This window comes from Lissotriton helveticus, chromosome 3_1 (assembly GCF_964261635.1).
Source record: "Lissotriton helveticus chromosome 3_1, aLisHel1.1, whole genome shotgun sequence".
Classification (NCBI taxonomy): domain Eukaryota; kingdom Metazoa; phylum Chordata; class Amphibia; order Caudata; family Salamandridae; genus Lissotriton; species Lissotriton helveticus.
Window position 1 is genome coordinate 1,546,136,725 of NC_136061.1, and position 27,342 is coordinate 1,546,164,066.

Here is a 27,342-nt window from a genome sequence, read left to right on the forward strand (position 1 = left end):
CTGCTGGGGCCGGGGTGGCGTTAGTGGGTGCGGCCGGGACGGCGTCTCTGCCCCGGCCCGGGCCTCCTCCTCCTCCTCGGGGACGATGATGACCTTGGTTGGTTCTGTTCTGCTCATTCGGCCCCCTCCGGGCCACTCGGGTGCTCTCCCACCTGTCAGCCTCGGTGGCGAGCTGCCGGGGTTCAGTCAATTTACTGTCGAGGAGGTGCTGCCTGAGCTCGACGAAGCAGTTGTTGGAGAGGTGCTCCCACACAATGATATTGAAGAGTTGTTCGTAAGTGGTTACGTTGTTACCCTTGATCCACCCCTCGAAGGCTCGGCTGAAATAGTTCACGTATTCCAACCACGTCGTACCTGGGATCCGGGTGCAGTTGCGGAACCTCTGGCGGTACATTTCGGGTGTAAGCCCATATCGACTGAGGAGGGCGGCCTTCATGTGGTCATAGGACGTCATTTGATGGTCCGGAAGCTGCAGCAGGGCATCACGACCCTCGTTGACGAATCTCCCCCATAGACCGGCTCCCCAGTCACTTCGAGCGACCCGGTGGGCGGTCATGGCAATCTCATAGGCCTTGAACCACTGCTGTATGTCGTCATTCCGGTGATATTCTCGGACCACATTCTTGGGGATGTGGACCTTCTGCTCGGTAGGACCCGGGGAGTGCGGTTGCTCGGGCACCCCTAGGTTTTTGTTCAGTTTGCGTATTTCTATCTCCGCTAGTTTGCACTCGTGCTCATATGCCAGTCTTTTTTCTTCGAGGTCTCTCTGTCTCTGTTTTTCCTCTCGCTCTTCTCTGAGCCGTAAGTGTTCTAAGTTTATTTTTTGTTCCGCCAGTTTCAATTCTCCGTCTAATCTGAGTCGTGCCAAGTCTAACTCGTGTAATCTATTTTTTTCCCGCTCTTGGATCTCTTCACGGGAAGGGCCTGTTCTCCGTTCCTCCGTCCGGGTGGTGTTGACTTCCGGGGCTGCGGGGTCCCGGGGGGGTTGCGGTATTTGTCTCTGCCCAGGCCTCTAGGGCGTTTTTGAAGTCTTCTTTTGTGCTTAGCCCGGTGGTAGCAATGCCTAAGTCCATGCAAAATTGTTTGAGCTCTCGGTGGTTGTATTCTTCCAGCTTTTCCATCTGGAACTTCTCCGCCGATCCGCTCTCTTTGGTCGTCATTGTGGTTTTAGTCGTAGGGTGAGTTACTGTCTGTACGGTACGCGTTGGTTCGGATCCCGCCGCTAGCCACCAATGTTAGACTGCGACCTGGAGGGTCGGCCGAGCACAGTGATCGCACAGACAGGTAACTTCCCCCCCACAGATGGACACCACACAAAGTTCAGGGTAACACCTTTTATAGGCACTTCTGGTAGTAGAGTGGTACGATACAAGGCAATCAGGACAGGATGATCCTCTCAATTCTAGTCTCTAGTAAGGGAAGGGGGTAGCGGGACAGTCTTGGTACCCACGGGTACGGAGGGGTAACGGTGATAGCTCACAATCCTCGAGCTCGGTGTTCGGAGGGGTCAGACCGCTGCAGCGCCGGCAGGTCCCAAAGAGGTCGTAGGTGGCAACGGGCCGCGGCAGCGCCAGCAGGTCCCAACGAGGATGAAGGTTACAACGGGCCGCGGCAGCGCCAGCAGGTCCCACGAGAATGCAGGTTGCAACGGGCCGCGGCAGCGCCAGCAGGTCCCACGAGGATGGAGGTTACAACGGGCCGCGGCAGCGCCAGCAGGTCCCAACGAGGATGAAGGTGGCAGAGGGCCGCGGCAGCGCCAGCAGGTCCCACGAGGATGAAGGTTGCAGAGGGCCGCGGCAGCGCCAGCAGGCAGGACAATAGTTCACAAGGCAGGGCTGTGGCAGCGCCAGCAGTCCGTCAGGGATGAGTTCGTCGCGGTGTCTCTCGACTCCAGGATACAACTGCCTTCCTGTCCTGGGGCTGCCTCAGTTATAGGTCTGGCGCCCTTTGATTTCCGGACCCTCGCTCTTGGAGGTCGGGAGGTCTGGGATGAGGTAGTCCAGACACCCAGCAGGGGGGTGGAGCCAGCGCCCGAGGAGGCTGGGGGTGCTCGGCACCTGGCGGGGGAGAGCCATCGACACTTCGTACTCCCATTGACCTGCCAAGTGGTCCGTTCACCTCCTGGGTGGAGGGTGGTGCCGGGATGTCGGGGCCTGGCCAGGCCCAGGGTTGGGGTCGGGCTGAGGCCGCGCGGCCGCGTGGTGCCGTGTCCAAGATGGCGGCTGGGCCGGGCAATGGTGCTGACGGTGGCCCGGGCCCTGTCCTGCGGGGAGGGAGCGAGCCCTTCATGTGGCCTGTCCAACACCCCCCCACACACACAACCCCACACACTCACACACACAACCCCGTACACACACAACCCCGCACACACACAACCCCGCACACACACAACCCCACACACCCAACCCCACACACACCACCCCCTCACACACAACCCCATACACACACAACCCCCCCACACAACCCCACACACACAACCCACACCCACAACCCCCCACACACACCACCCCACACTCACACAACCCCACGCACTCGCACACACAACCCTGAACACACACACACACAAAACCCCCACACACACAACCACACACAACCACACAACCCCACACACAAACCCACACACAACCACACACACAACCCCCCACACACACAACCCCCACACACCACAACACACAACCCCACACACACAACCCCCACACACATCCCTACACACTCGCCCCCCCCACACACACAACCCCCAACACACAAATCCACACACACAACCCCACACACAACCACACACACATAACCACACACAAACATGCAACACAACCACACACACAACCACACAACCCCCCACACACAACCCCACACACACGCAACCCTACACACACACAACCCCACACAACCCCCACACACAACCCCACACACACACAACCCCATATACACAACCCCAGACACACAACCCAACGCATACACAACCCCCCACACAACCCACCCCCCACACCCCCCACACAACCCCTCCACACACACGACCCCACACAACCCACATCCCACACAACCCTACACACACAAACCCCCACACAACCCCCCACACACAACCCCACACACACACACAACCCCACACACACACAACCCCACACACACAACCACACAAACACAACCTTACACAACCACACACAAACACACAACCACACCCACAACCACACACACAACCGCACAACAACACGCAACCAATCACATACACAACCCCCCACACAACCCCCCACACACAACCCCACACAACACACAACCCCACACACGCAGCCCACCCACCCACACACAACCCCCCCACACACAACCCTTCAACACACAACCGTACACACACAACCCAATACACAGACACACAACCCCACACATACAAGCACCCCACACACACAAGCCCCCCACACACACACACAAACCCCACACACACAACCCCAACCCCACACACAGAACCCCAAACACACGCAATCCCTCACACAAACACACAACCCCACCTCACACCCACACCCACACAACCTCATAACCACACACACACAACCCCACACACACAACCCCCCCCCCACGCAACCCCCCACACACAAACCCACACACACACACACAACCACACACACATAACCACACACAAACATGCATCACAACAACACACACAACCACACAACCCACCACACACAACCCCCCCACACACACACAACCCTACACACACACAACCCCACACATCCCCCACACACACACAACCCCCCCCACACACACCATACACACAACCCCACACACACAACCCAATGCATACACAACCCCCCACACACAACCCCCGCCCCCCACACAACCCCCCCACACACACAACCCCACACAACCTGACCCGCCACACAACCCCTCCCTACTCACACAACCCCCACACACAACCCCACACACACAACCCCCCCTAACACACAACCCCACGCACACACAACCCCACGCACACACAACCCCACACACACAACCCCCATACACAACCCCCCCACACACACAACCCCATACACACACAACCCCAGACACACAACCCCACACACAACCCCACGCAACCAACCCCCCACACACAACCCCCCCACACACACAGGCCCACACCCCACACAACCCCCACACACAACCCCCCACATACAACCCCACACACTCACACAACCCCACACACACAACCCCCCACACACACAACCCCACACACACAACCCCAAGCACACACAACCCCACAAACACAACCCCCATACACAACCCCCCACACACACAACCCCACACACACACAACCCCACACACAACCCCCCCACACACGCAACCCCCACACACAACCCCAAACACACAACCCCCACACTCACAACCCCACACACTCACAACGCCACACACTCACACACACAACCCCACACACCCACACAACCCCACACACACACACAACCACACACACAACCCCACACACACAACCCCACACACAACCCCCTACACACTCAGAACCCCACACACTTAGAAACAACCCCCACACACAACCCCAGTCACACCCAACTCCACACACACAACCCCCTCACACACAACCCCACACACAACCCCCTACACACACAGAACCCCACACACAACCCCACACACACCCAACTCCACACACAAACCCCCTTACACAACCCCATACACACAACCCCCCCACAACCCCACACACACAACCTACACCCACAACCCCCCACACACACCACCCCACACTCACAACCCACACACTCACAACCCCACACACTCACACAACCCCATGCACTCCCACACACAACCACACACACACACACCCAAAACCCCACACACACACAACCACACACAACCACACAACCCCACACACAAACCCACACACAAGCACACACACAACCCCCACACACACAACCCCCACACGCCACAACACACAACCCCACACACACACACAACCCCCACACACATCCCTACACACACACACAGCCCCCCCACACACAACCCCCACACACAAACCCCCACACACAACCCCCCACACACACACAACCACACACACATAACCACACACAAACATGCAACACACCACACACACAATCACACAACCCCCCACACACACAACCCCACACACAACCCCCCCACACACACACAACCCCACACAACCCCCCACACACAACCCCACACGCACACAACCCCATATACACAACCCCACACACACACCCCAATGCATACACAAACCCCCACACAACCCACACCCCACACAACCCCCCCACACACACAACCCCACACAACCCACACAACCCTACACCCCCAGACCCCCACACACAACCCCCCACACAACCCCCCACACACAACCCCACACACACACACAACCCCCCCACACACACAACCCCACACACACAACCCCACGCACACAACCTTACACAACCACACAGACACAACCACACACACAACCACACAACTCCACAACAACACACAACCAACCACATACACACCCCCCCACACACACATCCCCCACACACAACCCCACACAACACACAACCCCACACACACAGCCCCCCCACACACTACCCCCACACACAACCCTTTAACACAAAACCACACACACACAACCACACACACACACAACCCAATACACAGACACACAACCCCACACATACAAGCACCTCACACACACAACCCCCCCACACACACAAACACCCCACACACAACCCCAACCCCACACACAGAACCCCAAACACACAAGCAATCCCTCACACAAACACACAACCCCACCTCACACCCACACACACACAACCCAATAACCACACACACAACCCCCATACACAACCCCCCCACACACAACCCCATACACACAACCCCACACACAACCCCACGCACACAACCCCCCCACACACACAACCCCCCGATCACACACAACCCCACACAACCCCCACACACAACCCCCCCCCACACAACCCCCCACACACAACCCCACACACTCACACAACCCCACACACACACATCCCCCCACACACACAACCCCACACACACAACCCCAAGCACACACAACCCCACAAACACAACCCCCATACACAACCCCCCCACACACACAACCGCCACACTCACAACCCCACACACTCACAACGCCACACACTCACACACACAACCCCACACACCCACACAACCCCACACACACAACCACACACACAACCCCACACACAACCCCCTACACACTCAGAACCCCACACACTTAGAAACAACCCCCACACACAACCCCACCTCACACCCACACACACACAACCCAATAACCACACACACACAACCCCCATACACAACCCCCCACACACACAACCCCATACACACACAACCCCATACACACAACCCCACACACAACCCCAGGCAGACAACCCCCCATACACACAACCCCCCACACACACAACCCCACACAACCCCCACACACAACCCCCCACACACAACCCCACACACTCACACAACCCCACACACACACAACCCCCCACACACACAACCCCACACACACAACCCCAAGCACACACAACCCCACAAACACAACCCCCATACACAACCCCCTACACACACAACCCCACACACACGCAGCCCCACACACAACCCCCCCACACACGCAACCCCCACACACAACCCCAAACACACAACCGCCACACTCACAACCCCACACACTCACAACGCCACACACTCACACACACAACCCCACACACCCACACAACCCCACACACACACACAACCACACACACAACCCCACGCACACAACCCCACACACAACCCCCTACACACTCAGAACCCCACACACTTAGAAACAACCCCCACACACAACCCCCCACACACAACCCCAGACACACCCAACTCCACACACACAACCCCCTCACACACAACCCCACACACAACCCCCTACACACACAGAACCCCACACACTTAGAAACAACCCCCACACACACAACCCCACACACACCCAACTCCACACACACAACCCTCTTACACAACCCCATTCACACAACCCCCCCACACAACCCCACACACACAACCTACACCCACAACCCCCCCACACACACCATCCCACACTCACAACCCACACACTCACAACCCCACACACACAACCCCCCTAACACACAACCCCACGCACACACAACCCCACGCACACACAACCCCACACACACAACCCCCATACACAACCCCCCCACACACACAACCCCATACACACACAACCCCATACACACAACCCCACACACAACCCCACGCAACCAACCCCCCACACACACAACCCCCCCACACACACAGCCCCACACAACCCCCACACACAACCCCCCACACACAACCCCCCACATACAACCCCACACACTCACACAACCCCACACACACAACCCCCCACACACACAACCCCACACACACAACCCCAAGCACACACAACCCCACAAACACAACCCCCATACACAACCCCCCACACACACAACCCCACACACTCACAACCCCACACACAACTCCCCCACACATGCAACCCCCACACACAACCCCAAACACACAACCCCCACACTCACAACCCCACACACTCACAACGCCACACACTCACACACACAACCCCACACACCCACACAACCCCACACACACACACAACCACACACACAACCCCACACACACAACCCCACACACAACCCCCTACACACTCAGAACCCCACACACTTAGAAACAACCCCCACACACAACCCCAGTCACACCCAACTCCACACACACAACCCCCTCACACACAACCCCACACACAACCCCCTACACACACAGAACCCCACACACTTAGAAACAACCCCTACACACACAACCCCCCACACACAACCCCACACACACCCAACTCCACACACAAACCCCCTTACACAACCCTATACACACAACCCCCCCCACAACCCCACACACACAACCTACACCCACAACCCCCCACACACACCACCCCACACTCACAACCCACACACTCACAACCCCACACACTCACACAACCCCACGCACTCCCACACACAACCACACACACACACACACCCAAAACCCCACACACACACAACCACACACAACCACACAACCCCACACACAAACCCACACACAAGCACACACACAACCCCCACACACACAACCCCCACACACCACAACACACAACCCCACACACACACAACCCCCACACACATCCCTACACACACACACAGCCCCCCCACACACAACCCCCACACACAAACCCACACACACAACCCCAAACACACAACCCCCACACTCACAACCCCACACACTCACAACGCCACACACTCACACACACAACCCCACACACCCACACAACCCCACACACACACACACACACACAACCACACACACAACCCCACACACACAACCCCACACACAACCCCCTACACACTCAGAACCCCACACACTTAGAAACAACCCCCACACACAACCCCAGTCACACCCAACTCCACACGCACAACCCCCTCACACACAACCCCACACACAACCCCCTACACACACAGAACCCCACACACTTAGAAACAACCCCCACACACACAACCCCCCACACACAACCCCACACACACCCAACTCCACACACAAACCCCCTTACACAACCCCATACACACAACCCCCCCCCCACAACCCCACACACACAACCTACACCCACAACCCCCCACACACACCACCCCACACTCACAACCCACACACTCACAACCCCACACACTCACACAACCCCACGCACTCCCACTCACAACCACACACACACACACCCAAAACCCCCCACACACACAACCACACACAACCACACAACCCCACACACAAACCCACACACAAGCACACACACAACCCCCACACACACAACCCCCACACACCACAACACACAACCCCACACACACACAACCCCCACACACATCCCTACACACACACACAGCCCCCCCACACACAACCCCCACACACAAACCCACACAAACAACCCCCCCCACACACACAACCACACACACATAACCACACACAAACATGCAACACACCACACACACAATCACACAACCCCCCACACAAACAACCCCACACACAACCCCCCCACACACACACAACCCCACACAACCCCCCACACACAACCCCATATACACAACCCCACACACACACCCCAATGCATACACAAACCCCCACACAACCCACACCCCACACAACCCCCCCACACACACAACCCCACACAACCCACACAACCCTACACCCCCAGACCCCCACACACAACCCCCCACACAACCCCCCACACACAACCCCACACACACACAACCGCCCACACACACAACCCCACACACACAACCCCACGCACACAACCTTACACAACCACACACACACAACCACACACACAACCACACAACTCCACAACAACACACAACCAACCACATACACCCCCCCCCACACACACATCCCCCACACACAACCCCACACAACACACAACCCCACACACACAGCCCCCCCCACACACAACCCCCACACACAACCCTTTAACACAAAACCACACACACACAACCACACACACACACAACCCAATACACAGACACACAACCCCACACATACAAGCACCTCACACACACAACCCCCCCACACACACAAACCCCCCACACACAACCCCAACCCCACACACAGAACCCCAAACACACACGCAATCCCTCACACAAACACACAACCCCACCTCACACGCACACACACACAACCCAATAACCACACACACAACCCCCATACACAACCCCCCCACACACAACCCCATACACACAACCCCACACACAACCCCACGCACACAACCCCCCACACACACAACCCCCCAATCACACACAACCCCACACCCCACACAACCCCCACACACAACCCCCCACACACAACCCCACACAATCACACAACCCCACACACACACATCCCCCCACACACACAACCCCACACACACAACCCCAAGCACACACAACCCCACAAACACAACCCCGATACACAACCCCCCACACACACAACCGCCACACTCACAACCCCACACACTCACAACGCCACACACTCACACACACAACCCCACACACCCACACAACCCCACACACACACACAACCACACACACAACCCCACGCACACAACCCCACACACAACCCCCTACACACTCAGAACCCCACACACTTAGAAACAACCCCCACACACAACCCCCCACACACAACCCCAGACACACCCAACTCCACACACACAACCCCCTCACACACAACCCCACACACAACCCCCTACACACACAGAACCCCACACACTTAGAAACAACCCCCACACACACAACCCCACACACACCCAACTCCACACACACAACCCCCTTACACAACCCCATACACACAACCCCCCCACACAACCCCACACACACAACCTACACCCACAACCCCCCCACACACACCACCCCACACTCACAACCCACACACTCACAACCCCCCACACTCACACAACCCCACGCACTCCCACACACAACCACACACACACACAAACCCCCCCACACACACAACCACACACAACCACACAACCCCACACACAAACCCACACACAAGCACACACACAACCCCCCACACACACAACCCCCACACACCACAACACACAACCCCACACACACACAACCCCCACACACATCCCTACACACACACACAGCCCCCCCACACACAACCCCCCACACACAAACCCACACACACAACCCCACACACACACAACCACACACACATAACCACACACAAACATGCAACACAACCACACACACAATCACACAACCCCCACACACACAACCCCACACAACCCCCCACACACACACACAACCCTACACACACAACCCCACACAACCCCCCACACACAACCCCACACACACACAACCCCATATACACAACCCCACACACACACCCCAATGCATACACAACCCCCCACACAACCCACACCCCACACAACCCCCCCACACACACACCACACACAACCCACACCCCACACAACCCTACACCCCCAGACCCCCACACACAACCCCCCACACACACAACCCCCCCCACACACACAACCTCACACACACAACCCCACGCACACATTCTTACACAACCACACACACACAACCACACACACAACCCCACAACAACACACAACCAACCACATACACAACCCCCACACACACAACCCCCACACACCTCCCCACACAACACACAACCCCACACACACAGCCCACCCCCCCACACACAACCCCCCCACACACAACCCTTCAACACACAACCACACACACACAACCACACACACACACAACCCAATACACAGACACACAACCCCACACATACGAGCACCCCAAACACACAACCCCCCACACACACAAACCCACACACAAGCACACACACAACCCCCCACACACACAACCCCCACACACCACAACACACAACCCCCCACACACATCCCTACACACACACACAGCCCCCCCACACACAACCCCCCACACACAAACCCACACACACAACCCCACACACACACAACCACACACACATAACCACACACAAACATGCAACACAACCACACACACAATCACACAACCCCCACACACACAACCCCACACACAACCCCCCCACACACACACAACCCTACACACACAACCCCACACAACCCCCACACACATCCCCACACACACAACCCCATATACACAACCCCACACACACACCCCAATGCATACACAACCCCCCACACAACCCACACCCCACACAACCCCCCCACACACACAACCCCACACAACCCACACCCCACACAACCCTACACCCTCAGACCCCCACACACAACCCCACACACACACACAACCCCCCCACACACACAACCCCACGCACACATCCTTACACAACCACACACACACAACCACACACACAACCCCCCACACACACAACCCCACACACACACAACCCCACACACAACCCCCCCACACACGCAACCCCCACACACAACCCCAAACACACAACCCCCACACTCACAACCCCACACACTCACAACGCCACACACTCACACACACAACCCCACACACCCACACAACCCCACACACACACACAACCACACACACAACCCCACACACACAACCCCACACACAACCCCCTACACACTCAGAACCCCACACACTTAGAAACAACCCCCACACCCAACCCCAGTCACACCCAACTCCACACACACAACCCCCTCACACACCCCACACACAACCCCCTACACACACAGAACCCCACACACTTAGAAACAACCCCCACACACACAACCCCCCACACACAACCCCACACACACCCAACTCCACACACAAACCCCCTTACACAACCCCATACACACAACCCCCCCCACAACCCCACACACACAACCTACACCCACAACCCCCCACACACACCACCCCACACTTACAACCCACACACTCACAACCCCACACACTCACACAACCCCACGCACTCCCACACACAACCACACACACACACACCCAAAACCCCACACACACACAACCACACACAACCACACAACCCCATACACAAACCCACACACAAGCACACACACAACCCCCACACACACAACCCCCACACACACAACCCCCACACACCACAACACACAACCCCACACACACACAACCCCCACACACATCCCTACACACACACACAGCCCCCCCACACACAACCCCCACACACAAACCCACACACACAACCCCAAACACACAACCCCCACACTCACAACCCCACACACTCACAACACCACACACTCACACACACAACCCCACACACCCACACAACCCCACACACACACACAACCACACACACAACCCCACACACACAACCCCACACACAACCCCACACACAACCCCCTACACACTCAGAACCCCACACACTTAGAAACAACCCCCACACACAACCCCAGTCACACCCAACTCCACACACACAACCCCCTCACACACAACCCCACACACAACCCCCTACACACACAGAACCCCACACACTTAGAAACAACCCCCACACACACAACCCCCCACACACAACCCCACACACACCCAACTCCACACACAAACCCCCTTACACAACCCCATACACACAACCCCCCCCCACAACCTCACACACACTACCTACACCCACAACCCCCCACACACACCACCCCACACTCACAACCCACACACTCACAACCCCACACACTCACACAACCCCACGCACTCCCACACACAACCACACACACACCCAAAACCCCCCCCACACACAACCACACACAACCACACAACCCCACACACAAACCCACACACAAGCACACACACAACCCCCACACACACAACCCCCACACACCACAACACACAACCCCACACACACACAACCCCCACACACATCCCTACACACACACACACAGCCCCGCCACACACAACCCCCACACACAAACCCACACACACAACCCCCCACACACACACAACCACACACACATAACCACACACAAACATGCAACACACCACACACACAATCACACAACCCCCCACACACACAACCCCACACACAACCCCCCCACACACACACAACCCCACACAACCCCCCACACAACCCCACACGCACACAACCCCATATACACAACCCCACACACACACCCCAATGCATACACAAACCCCCACACAACCCACACCCCACACAACCCCCCCACACACACAACCCCACACAACCCACACAACCCTACACCCCCAGACCCCCACACACAACCCCCCACACAACCCCCCACACACAACCCCACACACACACACAACCCCCCCACACACACAACCCCACACACACAACCCCACGCACACAACCTTACACAACCACACACACACAACCACACACACAACCACACAACTCCACAACAACACACAACCAACCACATACACCCCCCCCCACACACACATCCCCCACACACAACCCCACACAACACACAACCCCACACACACAGCCCCCCCCACACACAACCCCCACACACAACCCTTTAACACAAAACCACACACACACAACCACACACACACACAACCCAATACACAGACACAAAACCCCACACATACAAGCACCTCACACACACAACCCCCCCCACACACACAAACCCCCCACACACAACCCCAACCCCACACACAGAACCCCAAACACACACGCAATCCCTCACACAAACACACAACCCCACCTCACACCCACACACACACAACCCAATAACCGCACACACAACCCCCATACACAACCCCCCCACACACAACCCCATACACACAACCCCACACACAACCCCACGCACACAACCCCCCACACACACAACCCCCCGATCACACACAACCCCACACCCCACACAACCCCCACACACAACCCCCCACACACAACCCCCCACACACAACCCCACACACTCACACAACCCCCCACACACAACCCCACACACTCACACAACCCCACACACACACATCCCCCCACACACACAACCCCACACACACAACCCCAAGCACACACAACCCCACAAACACAACCCCCATACACAACCCCCCACACACACAACCGCCACACTCACAACCCCACACACTCACAACGCCACACACTCACACACACAACCCCACACACCCACACAACCCCACACACACACACAACCCCACACACAACCCCCTACACACTCAGAACCCCACACACTTAGAAACAACCCCCACACACAACCCCCCACACACAACCCCAGACACACCCAACTCCACACACACAACCCCCTCACACACAACCCCACACACAACCCCCTACACACACAGAACCCCACACACTTAGAAACAACCCCCACACACACAACCCCACACACACCCAACTCCACACACACAACCCCCTTACACAACCCCATACACACAACCCCCCCCACACAACCCCACACACACAACCTACACCCACAACCCCCCCACACACACCACCCCACACTCACCACCCACACACTCACAACCCCACACACTCACACAACCCCACACACTCCCACACACAACCACACACACACACACACACACCCAAAACCCCCACACACACAACCACACAACCCCACACACAAACCCACACACAAGCACACACACAACCCCCCACACACACAACCCCCACACACCACAACACACAACCCCACACACACAACCCCCACACACATCCCTACACACACACACAGCCCCCCCACACACAACCCCCCACACACAAACCCACACACACAACCCCACACACACAACCACACACACATAACCACACACAAACATGCAACACAACCACACACACAATCACACAACCCCCCCACACACAACCCCACACACAACCCCCCCACACACACACACAACCCTACACACACAACCCCACACAACCCCCCACACACAACCCCACACACACACAACCCCATATACACAACCCCACACACACACCCCAATGCATACACAACCCCCCACACAACCCACACCCCACACAAACCCCCCCACACACACAACCACACACAACCCACACCCCACACAACCCTACACCCCCAGACCCCCACACACAACCCCCCACACACACACAACCCCCCCCACACACACAACCTCACACACACAACCCCACGCACACATTCTTACACAACCACACACACACAACCACACACACAACCCCACAACAACACACAACCAACCACATACACAACCCCCCAACACACACAACCCCCACACACCTCCCCACACAACACACAACCCCACACACACAGCCCACCCCCCCACACACAACCCCCCCACACACAACCCTTCAACACACAACCACACACACACAACCACACACACACACAACCCAATACACAGACACACAACCCCACACATACGAGCACCCCAAACACACAACCCCCCACACACACAAACCCACACACAAGCACACACACAACCCCCCACACACACAACCCCCACACACCACAACACACAACCCCCCCACACACAACCCCCACACACATCCCTACACACACACACAGCCCCCCCACACACAACCCCCCACACACAAACCCACACACACAACCCCACACACACACAACCACACACACATAACCACACACAAACATGCAACACAACCACACACACAATCACACAACCCCCACACACGCAACCCCACACACAACCCCCCCACACACACAACCCTACACACACAACCCCACACAACCCCCCACACACATCCCCACACACACACAACCCCATATACACAACCCCACACACACACCCCAATGCATACACAACCCCCCACACAACCCACACCCCACACAACCCCCCCACACACAACCCCACACAACCCCCACCCCACACAACCCTACACCCTCAGACCCCCAAACACAACCCCACACACACACACAACCCCCCCCACACACACAACCCCACGCACACATCCTTACACAACCACACACACACAACCACACACACAACCCCACAACAACACACAACCAACCACATACACAACCCCCCCACACACACAACCCCCACACACAACCCCACACAACACACAACCCCACACACACAGCCCACCCCCCCCCACACACAACCCCCCCACACACAACCCTTCAACACACAACCACACACACACAACCACACACACACACAACCCAATACACAGACACACAACCCCATACATACGAGCACCCCACACACACAACCCCCCACACACACAAACCCCACACACACAACCCCAACCCCACACACAGAACCTCAAACACACACGCAATCCCTCACACAAACACACAACCCCACCTCACACCCACACACACACAACCCAATAACCACACACACACACAACCCCACACACACAACCCCCCCACACACAACCCCCCACACACAAACCCACACACACAACCCCACACACACACACAGCCACACACACATAACCACACACAAACATGCAACACAAGCACACACACAACCACACAAAGCCCCACACACAACCCCCCACACTCACACAACCCTACACACACACAACCCCACACAACCCCCACACACACAACCCCCCACACACACACAACCCCATACACACACCCCAACACACACAACCCAATGCATACACAACCCCCCACAAACACAACCCCCGCCCCCCACACAACCCCCCACACACACAACCCCACACAACCCGACCCCACACAACCCCCCCACTCACAACCCCCCACACAACCCCTCCCCACACACATAACCCCCCACACACAACCCCACACACACAACCCCCCCTAACACACAACCCCACGCACACACAACCCCACGCACACACAACCCCCCACACACAACCCCCATACACAACCCCCCCACACACACAACCCCATACACCCACCCCCATACACACAACCCCACACACAACCCCACGCACACAACCCCCCACACACACAACCCCCCACACACACAACCCCAGACACACAATCCCACACCCCACAAAACCCCCCCCACACAACCCCACACACTCACACAACCCCACACACACACAACCCCCACACACACAACCCCCCACACACAACCCCACGCACACACAACGCCAAGCACACACATCCACACAAACACAACCCCCATACACAACCCCCCCACACACACAACTGCACACACATAACCCCACACACAACCCCCCCACACACGCATCCCCCACACACAACCCCAGACACACAACCCCCACACTCACAACCCCCCACACTCACAACCCCACACACTCACACACACAACCCCACACACCCACACAACCTCCCATACACACACAACCACAAACACAACCCCACACACACAACCCCACACACACCCAACCCCACACACACAACCCCCTCACACACAACCCCATACACACACAACCCCCCACACAACCCCACACACACAACCTACACCCACAACCCCCCCACACACACACACCACCCCACACTCACAACCCCACACACTCACACAACCCCACGCACTCACACACACAACCACACACACACACCCAAACCCCCCCCCACACACCACCACACACAACCACACAACCCCACACACAAACCACACACAACCACACACACAACCCCCCCACACACACAACCCCCACACACCACAACACACAACCCCCACACACACAACCCCCACACACATCCCTACACACACACACACAGCCCCCCACACACAACCCCCACACACAACCCACACACACAACCCCACACACACACACACAACCACACACACATAACCACACACAAAAATGCAACACAACCACACACACAATCACACAACCCCCCACACACACAGCCCCACACACCCACCCCCCACACACACAACCCTACACACACACAACCCCATATACAGAACCCCACACACACAACCCAACGCATACACAACCCCCCATACAACCCACAACCCACGCCCCCCACACAACCCCCCCACACACACATCCCCACACAACCCACACCCCACACAACCCTACACACACAGCCCTACACACACAAACCCCCACACTCAACCCCCCACACAACCCCCCACACACAACCCCACACACACACAAAACCCCCCACACACGCACAACCCCCCACACACAACCCCACACACACCACCTTACACAAGCACACACAAACACACAACCACACACACAACCACAAATACAACTTACAACCCCACAACAACACACAACCAGCCACATACACAACCCCCCCACACACACAACCCCACACAACACACAACCCCACACACAGCCCACCCCCCACACAAAACCCCCCCACACACAACCCCCTTACACACAACCCCAAGCCCACACACAGAACCCCAAACACACATGCAATCCCTCACACAAACACACTACCCCACCTCACACCCACAAACACACAACCCCATAAACACACACAACCCCACACACAACCCCACACACACAAACCCACACACACAACCCCACACACACACAACCACACACACATAACCACACACAAACATGCAACACAACCACACACATGACCACACAACTCCCCACACAACCCCACACACTCACACAACCCTACCCACACACAACCCCACACAACCCCCCCACACACACAACCCCCCCTCATACACAACCCCATACACACAACCCCACACACACAACCCAAAGCATACACAACCCCCCACACCCACAACCCCGCACCCCACACAACCCCCCCACACACAACCCCACACAACCCGCATCCCACACAACCCGCATCCCACACACAACCCCCCACACACAACCCCACACACACAACCCCCCTAACACACTACCCCACGCACATACATCCCCACACACACACAACCCCACACACACAACCCCACACACACACAACCCCATACACACAACCCCACACACAACCCCACGCACACAACCCCCCCACACAAACAACCCCCCCACACACACAACCCCAGACACACAACCCCACACCCCACACAACCCCCACACACAACCCCCCACACACAACCCCACACACTCACACAACCCTACACACACACAACCCCCCACACACAACCCCCCACACACACAACCCCACACACACACAACCCCAAGCACACACAACCCCACAAACACACAACCCCCATACACAACCCCCCACACACACAACCCCACACACACACAACCCAACACACAACCCCCACACACAACCCCCACACACAACCCCCCACACTCACAACCCCACACACTCACACACACAACCCCACACACCCACATACCCTAACACACACAACCACACACACAACCCCACCCACACAACCCCAGACACAACCCCCTACACACACAGAACCCCACACACTCAGAAACAAACCCCCCACACACAACCCCCCCACACACAACCCCACACACACAGCCCACACACACACAACCCAGACTCACACACCAACCCCACACAACCCCATACACACACCACCCCACACACAACCCCACACACTCTCACAACCCCACACAACCCCACACACAACCCCCCACACACAACCTCCCACACACAACCCCACACACACAACCTCCCACACACAACCCCACACACAACCCCGCGCACACAACCCCCCACACACACCACCCCACACACAACCTCACACACAACCCCACACACTCTCACAACCCCACACACTCACACACAACCCCACACACAACACCCCACACACAAACCCCCACACACAACCCTACACACACAACCCCCCGCACACAACCCCACACACAACCCCACACACAACCCCCCCTAACACACAACCCCATGCACACACAACCCCACACACACAACCCCACACACACACAACCCCCATACACAACGCCCCACACACACAACCCCACACACACACAACCCCATACACACAACCCCACACACAACCCCCCCACACAAACAACCCCCCCACACACACAACCCCAGACACACAACCCCACAACCCCCACACACAACCCCCCACACACAACCCCACACACTCACACAACCCTACACACACACAACCCCCCACACACAACCCCCCCATACACACAACCCCCCACACACACAACCCCACAAACACAACCCCCCACACACAACCCCCCCACACACACAACCCCACACACACACAACCCCACACACAACCCCCACACACACGCAACCCCCACACACAACCCCAGACACACAACCCCCACACAAAACCCCCCACACTCACAACCCCACACACTCACACACACAACCCCACACACACACATACCCTAACACACACAACCACACACACAACTCCACACACACAACCCCAGACACAACCCCCTACACACACAGAACCCCACACACTCAGAAACAACCCCCACACACACAACCCCCCCACACACACAACCCCCCCACACACACAACCCCACACACAGTGCCCACACTCACACACAACCCAGACTCACACACCAACCCCACACAACCCCACACACAACCCCCACACACACGCAACCCCCACACACAACCCCAGACACACAACCCCCACACACAACCCCCCACACTCACAACCCCACACACTCACACACACAACCCCACACACACACATACCATAACACACACAACCACACACACAACTCGACACACACAACCCCAGACACAACCCCCTACACACACAGAACCCCACACACTCAGAAACAACCCCCACACACACAACCCCCCCACACACACAACCCCACACACACAGCCCACACTCACCCACAACCCAGACTCACACACCAACCCCACACAACCCCACACACACCACCCCACACACAACCCCACACACTCTCACAACCCCACACACTCACACACACAACCCCACACACAACCCCCACACACAAACCCCCACACACAACCCCACACACACAACCCCACACACACAACCCCCCACACACAACCCCCCAAACTTACAACCCCCCACACACACAACCCCACACACTCACACACAACCCCGCACACACACACACAACCCCGCACACACACAACCCCACACACACCCAACCCCACACACACAAACCCCCACACACAACCCTACACACACAACCCCCCAAACTTACAACCCCCCACACACACAACCCCACACACTCCCACACACAACCCTGCACACACACACACAACTCCGCACACACACACAACCACGCACACACAACCCCGCACACACACAACCCCGCACCCACCCAACCCCACACACACAACCCCCTCACACACAACCCCATACACACACAACCCCCCCACACAACCCCACACACAACCCACACCCACAACCCCCCCCCGCACACACCACCCCACACTCATAACCCCATGCACTCACACACACAACCCCAAACACAAACGCCCCCACAAACACAACCACACAACCCCACACACAAACACACACACAACCACATACACAACCCCCCACACACAACCCCCACACACATCCCTACACACACACAGCCCCCCACAAACAACACCCCACACACAAACCCACACACACAACCACACACATAACCACACACAAACATGCAACACAACCACACACACAACCACACAAACCCCCACACACACAACCCCACACACACAACCCCCCCACACACACACAACCCTACACACACACAACCCCACACAACCCCCCACACACACAACCCCACACACACACAACCCCATATACACAACCCCACACACACAATCCAATGCATACACAACCCCCCACAACCCACACCCCCACCCCCTACACAACCCCCCCACACACACAACCCCACACAACCCACACCCCACACAACCCTACACACACAAACCCCCACACACAACCCCCCACACAACCCCCACACACAACCCCCCCACCCCCACACAACCCCCCCACACACACAACCCCACAAACAACCCCCCCACACACAACCCCACACACACAAACCCACACACGCACAACCCCACACATGCACAACCCCCATACACAACCCCACCACACACACAACCCCCCACACACACAACCCCATACACACAACCCCACACACAACCCCCCACACACACAACCCCCCCACACAACCCCAGACACACAACCCCACACCCCACACAACCCCAAACACACAACCCCCCACACACAACCCCCACACACAACCCCACACATACACAACCCCACACACTCACACACACTCCCCCACACACACACAACCCCAAGCACACACAACCCCACAAACACACAACCCCCATACACAACCTCCCCACACACACAACCCCACACACACACCCCACACGCAACCCCCCACACACGCAACCCCCACACACAACCCCACTCACAAAACCCCCACACTCACAACCCCCCACACTCACAACCCCACACACTTACACACACAACCCTACACACCCACACAACCCCCCCACACACACACACACACAACCACACACAACCCACACTCACACGCCAACCCCATGCAACCCCACACACACCACCTCACACACAACCCCACACTCAGAAACCACACTCAACCCCCCACACACATAACCCCACACACACACAACCCACACTCACACACAACCCACACTCACACACCAACCCCATGCAACCCCACACACACCATCTCACACACAACCCCACACACAACCCCACACACTCCCACACACAACCCCACACACACAACCCCCCTCACACACACACACCCAAAACCTCACACACACAACCACACACAACCACACACACAACTCCCCCCACACACACAACGACCCACACACCCCAACACACAACCCCCACACACATCCCTATACACACAAACCCCCCACACACAACCCCACAACACACACAACCCCACACACACAACCTTACAAAACCACACACACACAACCACACACACAACCACACAATCCCACAACCACACACAAACACACAACCAACCAAACACACAACCACACGACCCCCACCACACTCACATCCCCGCACACACAAACCCACACACCACACAACCCCACACACACTACCCCACACACAACCCCACACACACAACCCCCCCACACACAACCACACCCACACATAACCCCATACACACACAACTCCTCACACACACAGCCCCCACACACAAGCCCCCCACACACAACCCCCACACACAACCCCCACACACACCCCACACACAACCCCAACAACACACAACCCCACCTACACACACAACCCCCCCACACACACAACCCCACACAAACACACACCCCACACAAACACCCCCCCACACATACAACCCCACAACCTTACACACACACAACCCCATAACCACACACACACAACCCCACACATACACACAACCCCCCCACACAACCCCCACACACACAACTACACACACATAACCCCACACAACCACACACACAACCACACAACCCCCCACACAAAACCCCCCACACACAACCCCAGACACACACGCCCACACACACATGCCCACACACAAACCCCCCCACACACAACCCCCATACACACAACCCCACACACACAACCCCCCCCACACACACAAACCCCCACACACAACCCCCCCACACACAACCCCCCACACACACAGCCCCAGACACGCAACCCCACACCCCACACAACCCCACACACACAACCCCACACACACAACCCCCACACACAACCCCCACACACAACCCCCCACACACGCAACACCCCCCACACACAACCCCCACACACAACACCCCCCACACACACAACCCCACACACAACCCCACACACAACCCCACACAACCCCCCACACAACCCCCCCCACAACCACACAACCACATACACTTTCTCTTTCCACGACACTCTCACAAACTCTCACAGACACTCTCTCACAGACTCAGACACACTTTCACAGACACTGTCTCACAGACACTCTCTCGCAGACAGACACACTCTCTCACAGACAGAGTCTGACACACTCTCACAGACTCTCAAAGACACTCTCTCACAGACTCTCCCTCACACCTCACAGACACTCATAATCTCTCACAGACACTCTGTCAAAGACACTCACAGACACTCTCACACACACTCACAGACACTCACAGACATTCTCTCAACACTCAGACTCTCACAGACACTCTCTCACAGACACTCTCACAGACAGACTCTCACAGACAAACTCACAGACACTCTCTCCCAGGCACTCACACAAGCACACTCTCACAGACTCTCTCTTTCACAGACTCTCTCACAGACTTTCACAGACAATCGAACAGACACTCTCTCAGACTCTCTCACAGACACTCTCTCACAGTCACACTCTCACAGACACTCATACCCTCTCACAGACTCTCACACTCTCATATTCTCAGACTCTCACAGACACTCTCACAGACTCTCACAGACTCAGACACTCTCACAGACCCTCTCACAGACACTCTCACATACCCTTTCACCCTCTCACAGACTCTCACACTCTCAGACTCTCACAGACTCTCCCACAAACTCTCACAGACTATCGAACAGAAACTCTCAGAGACTCTCTCAGACTCTCTCACAGACACACTCTCACAGACACTCTCACTCTCTCATATTCTCAGACTCTCACATACACTCTCTCACAGACTCTCACAGACAGTGTCTCAGAGACACTCTCTCACATACACTCTCTCACAGACAGACTCTCACACACTCTCTCACAAGAACACTATCACACTCTCACAGACACTCTCTCACAGACTCTGACAGACACTCTCACACCCTCACAGACACTCTCTCACAGACACTCTCACACTGTCACAGACACTCTCACAGACACTCTCAGACTCTCACAGACATTCTCTCAACTCTCAGACTCTCACATACACTCTCTCACAGACACTCTCACAGACAGACTCTCACAGACACTCTCTCACAGGCACTCTCACAAGCACGCTCTCACAGACACTCTCACAGACTCTTAGACTCTCACTCTCTCACAGACTCTCACACTCTCTCACAGACTCTCTCACAGGCACTCTCAAAAGCACACTCCCACAGACTCTCAGACTCTCACTCTCTCACAGACTCTCACACTCTTTCACAGACTCTGTTGCAGACTTTCACAGACACTCTTACAAACTCTCACAGACTATCGAACAGACACTCTCACAGACTCTCTCACAGACACACGCTCACAGACTCACACTCATATTCTCACACTCGCATACACTCACAGACTCTCACAGACACTCTCACAGACTCTCTCAGACTCTCACAGTCACTCTCTCACAGACTCTCAAAGACACTCTGTTAGAAAGGCGACCCGGGGGAGGCAGAAGATGTCTGACTGACCACCCCTAGGTCCACCCCTCCGTCGAGAAGTAGCCGAGCGTTACCGAGAGGCCTCCTGAATGAGGGCTCTCTCCTAGGATCGTACAGCAGAGTAATCACACACTACAAACGGACACCACACAGGAGGTCAAGTTCTCAAGCTTTTATAAGAAATAACGGTTGCGGGTTCTTGGCAGTATACACAGTTAGATCGCGGGATCCGTAAAGTCTCGGACAAGGAGGGTAAGGTAGCGGGACAGTCTTACTCTGGGCGGAGGAAGGGATACCCTACGCACAGCTCTCAATCCTCGAGCTGGGGGGTTCCGAGAGATTCGAGCCGCGGCAGCGCCAGCAGGCTCTCAGGTGGTTCAGCAAGGTAGGCCGCGGCAGCGCCAGCAGGCTCTCAGATGGTTCAGCAAGGTAGGCCGCGGCAGCGCCAGCAGGCTTTCAGGTGGTTCAGCAATGTAGGCCGCGGCAGCGCCAGCAGGCTCTCAGATGGTTCAGCAAGGTAGGCCGCGGCAGTGCCAGCAGGCTCTCAGATGGTTCAGCAAGGTAGGCCGCGGCAGTGCCAGCAGGCTCTCAGATGGTTCAGCAAGGTAGGCCGCGACAGCGCCAGCAGGCTTTCAGGTGGTTCAGCAAGGTAGGCCGCGGCAGCGCCAGCAGGCTCTCAGACGGTTCAGCAAGGTAGGCCACGGCAGCGCCAGCAGGCTCTCAGGTGGTTCAGCAAGGTAGGCCGCGGCAGCGCCAGCAGGCTCTCAGATGGCTTCGGGTTACAGGAAGGATGAGTTCGTCTGGTGTCGGCCATGACAGCGTCAGCAGGGCTTCCAGTCCAGGATACAACTGGCGTCCTACTCCGGGGCTGGCCCAGATATAGGACGGAGGTCCTTTGATGTCCGGACCCTCGCGCCTGGGGGCCAGAGGGGCTGGGATGATGGTGTCCAGACACCCAGCAGGGGGGCGGAGCCAGCGCCCAGGGAGGCCGGAGGGCGATCGATACCAGGCGTCCGGGGACGGCTGGAGGGCCATCGGAACTTCTCCTCCTCCGGGATCTGTCGAGTGGCCACTCGACCACCTGGGTGGATCTTGTTGCCCCGATGTCTGGGCTTCGCTGGGGCCGAGGCTGGGGCCGAGGCCACGTGGTCGTGACGTGGAGGGCCCAAGATGGAGTCGGGCACGGCCTCGTGCTTAGGTCTTGCTGGGCCTCCGCTGGGGCCAGGCCGGTGATGGGGATCCGGAATGGTAGCCGGATCTGTGGCGGTGGGGCGTGTAGGGTCGGGCCGAAGGGGCCGCTCGAGGTCCAGAGGAGGGCTGATGTCGTCCTGGGCCCACCATGCGGGAGGGGTAGGACCACGCCATGAGGCCGGGTCCAACACGCGTCCCCCCCAGCTGAAGGCAGGGGAGAGTCACCCATCTTCTTGGGGATTCTCCTCGCCGAGGCGGAAGAATCTGGACAGGCCGTCGGCATTGGCGTGGTCGTTGCCGGGGCGATGCTCCACAGTGAAATCCATCCCCTGCAGAGAAATGGACCAGCGCAGCAGTTTTGGGTTTTCTCCCCGCATTTGCATCAACCAACGCAGGGGCTGGTGATCGGTCTGGACTCGGAAGTGGGTGCCGAAGAGGTAGGGCCGGAGCTTCTTGAGTGCCCACACCACGGCAAAGGCTTCCCTCTCGATGGTGCTCCACCGCTGTTCTCTCGCCAGGAGGCGTCGGCTGATGAAGGCCACAGGCCGGTCGATTCCTTTGGGGTTAACTTGGGACAGGACCGCCCGATGCCGTGCTCCGAGGCGTCGGTTTGGAC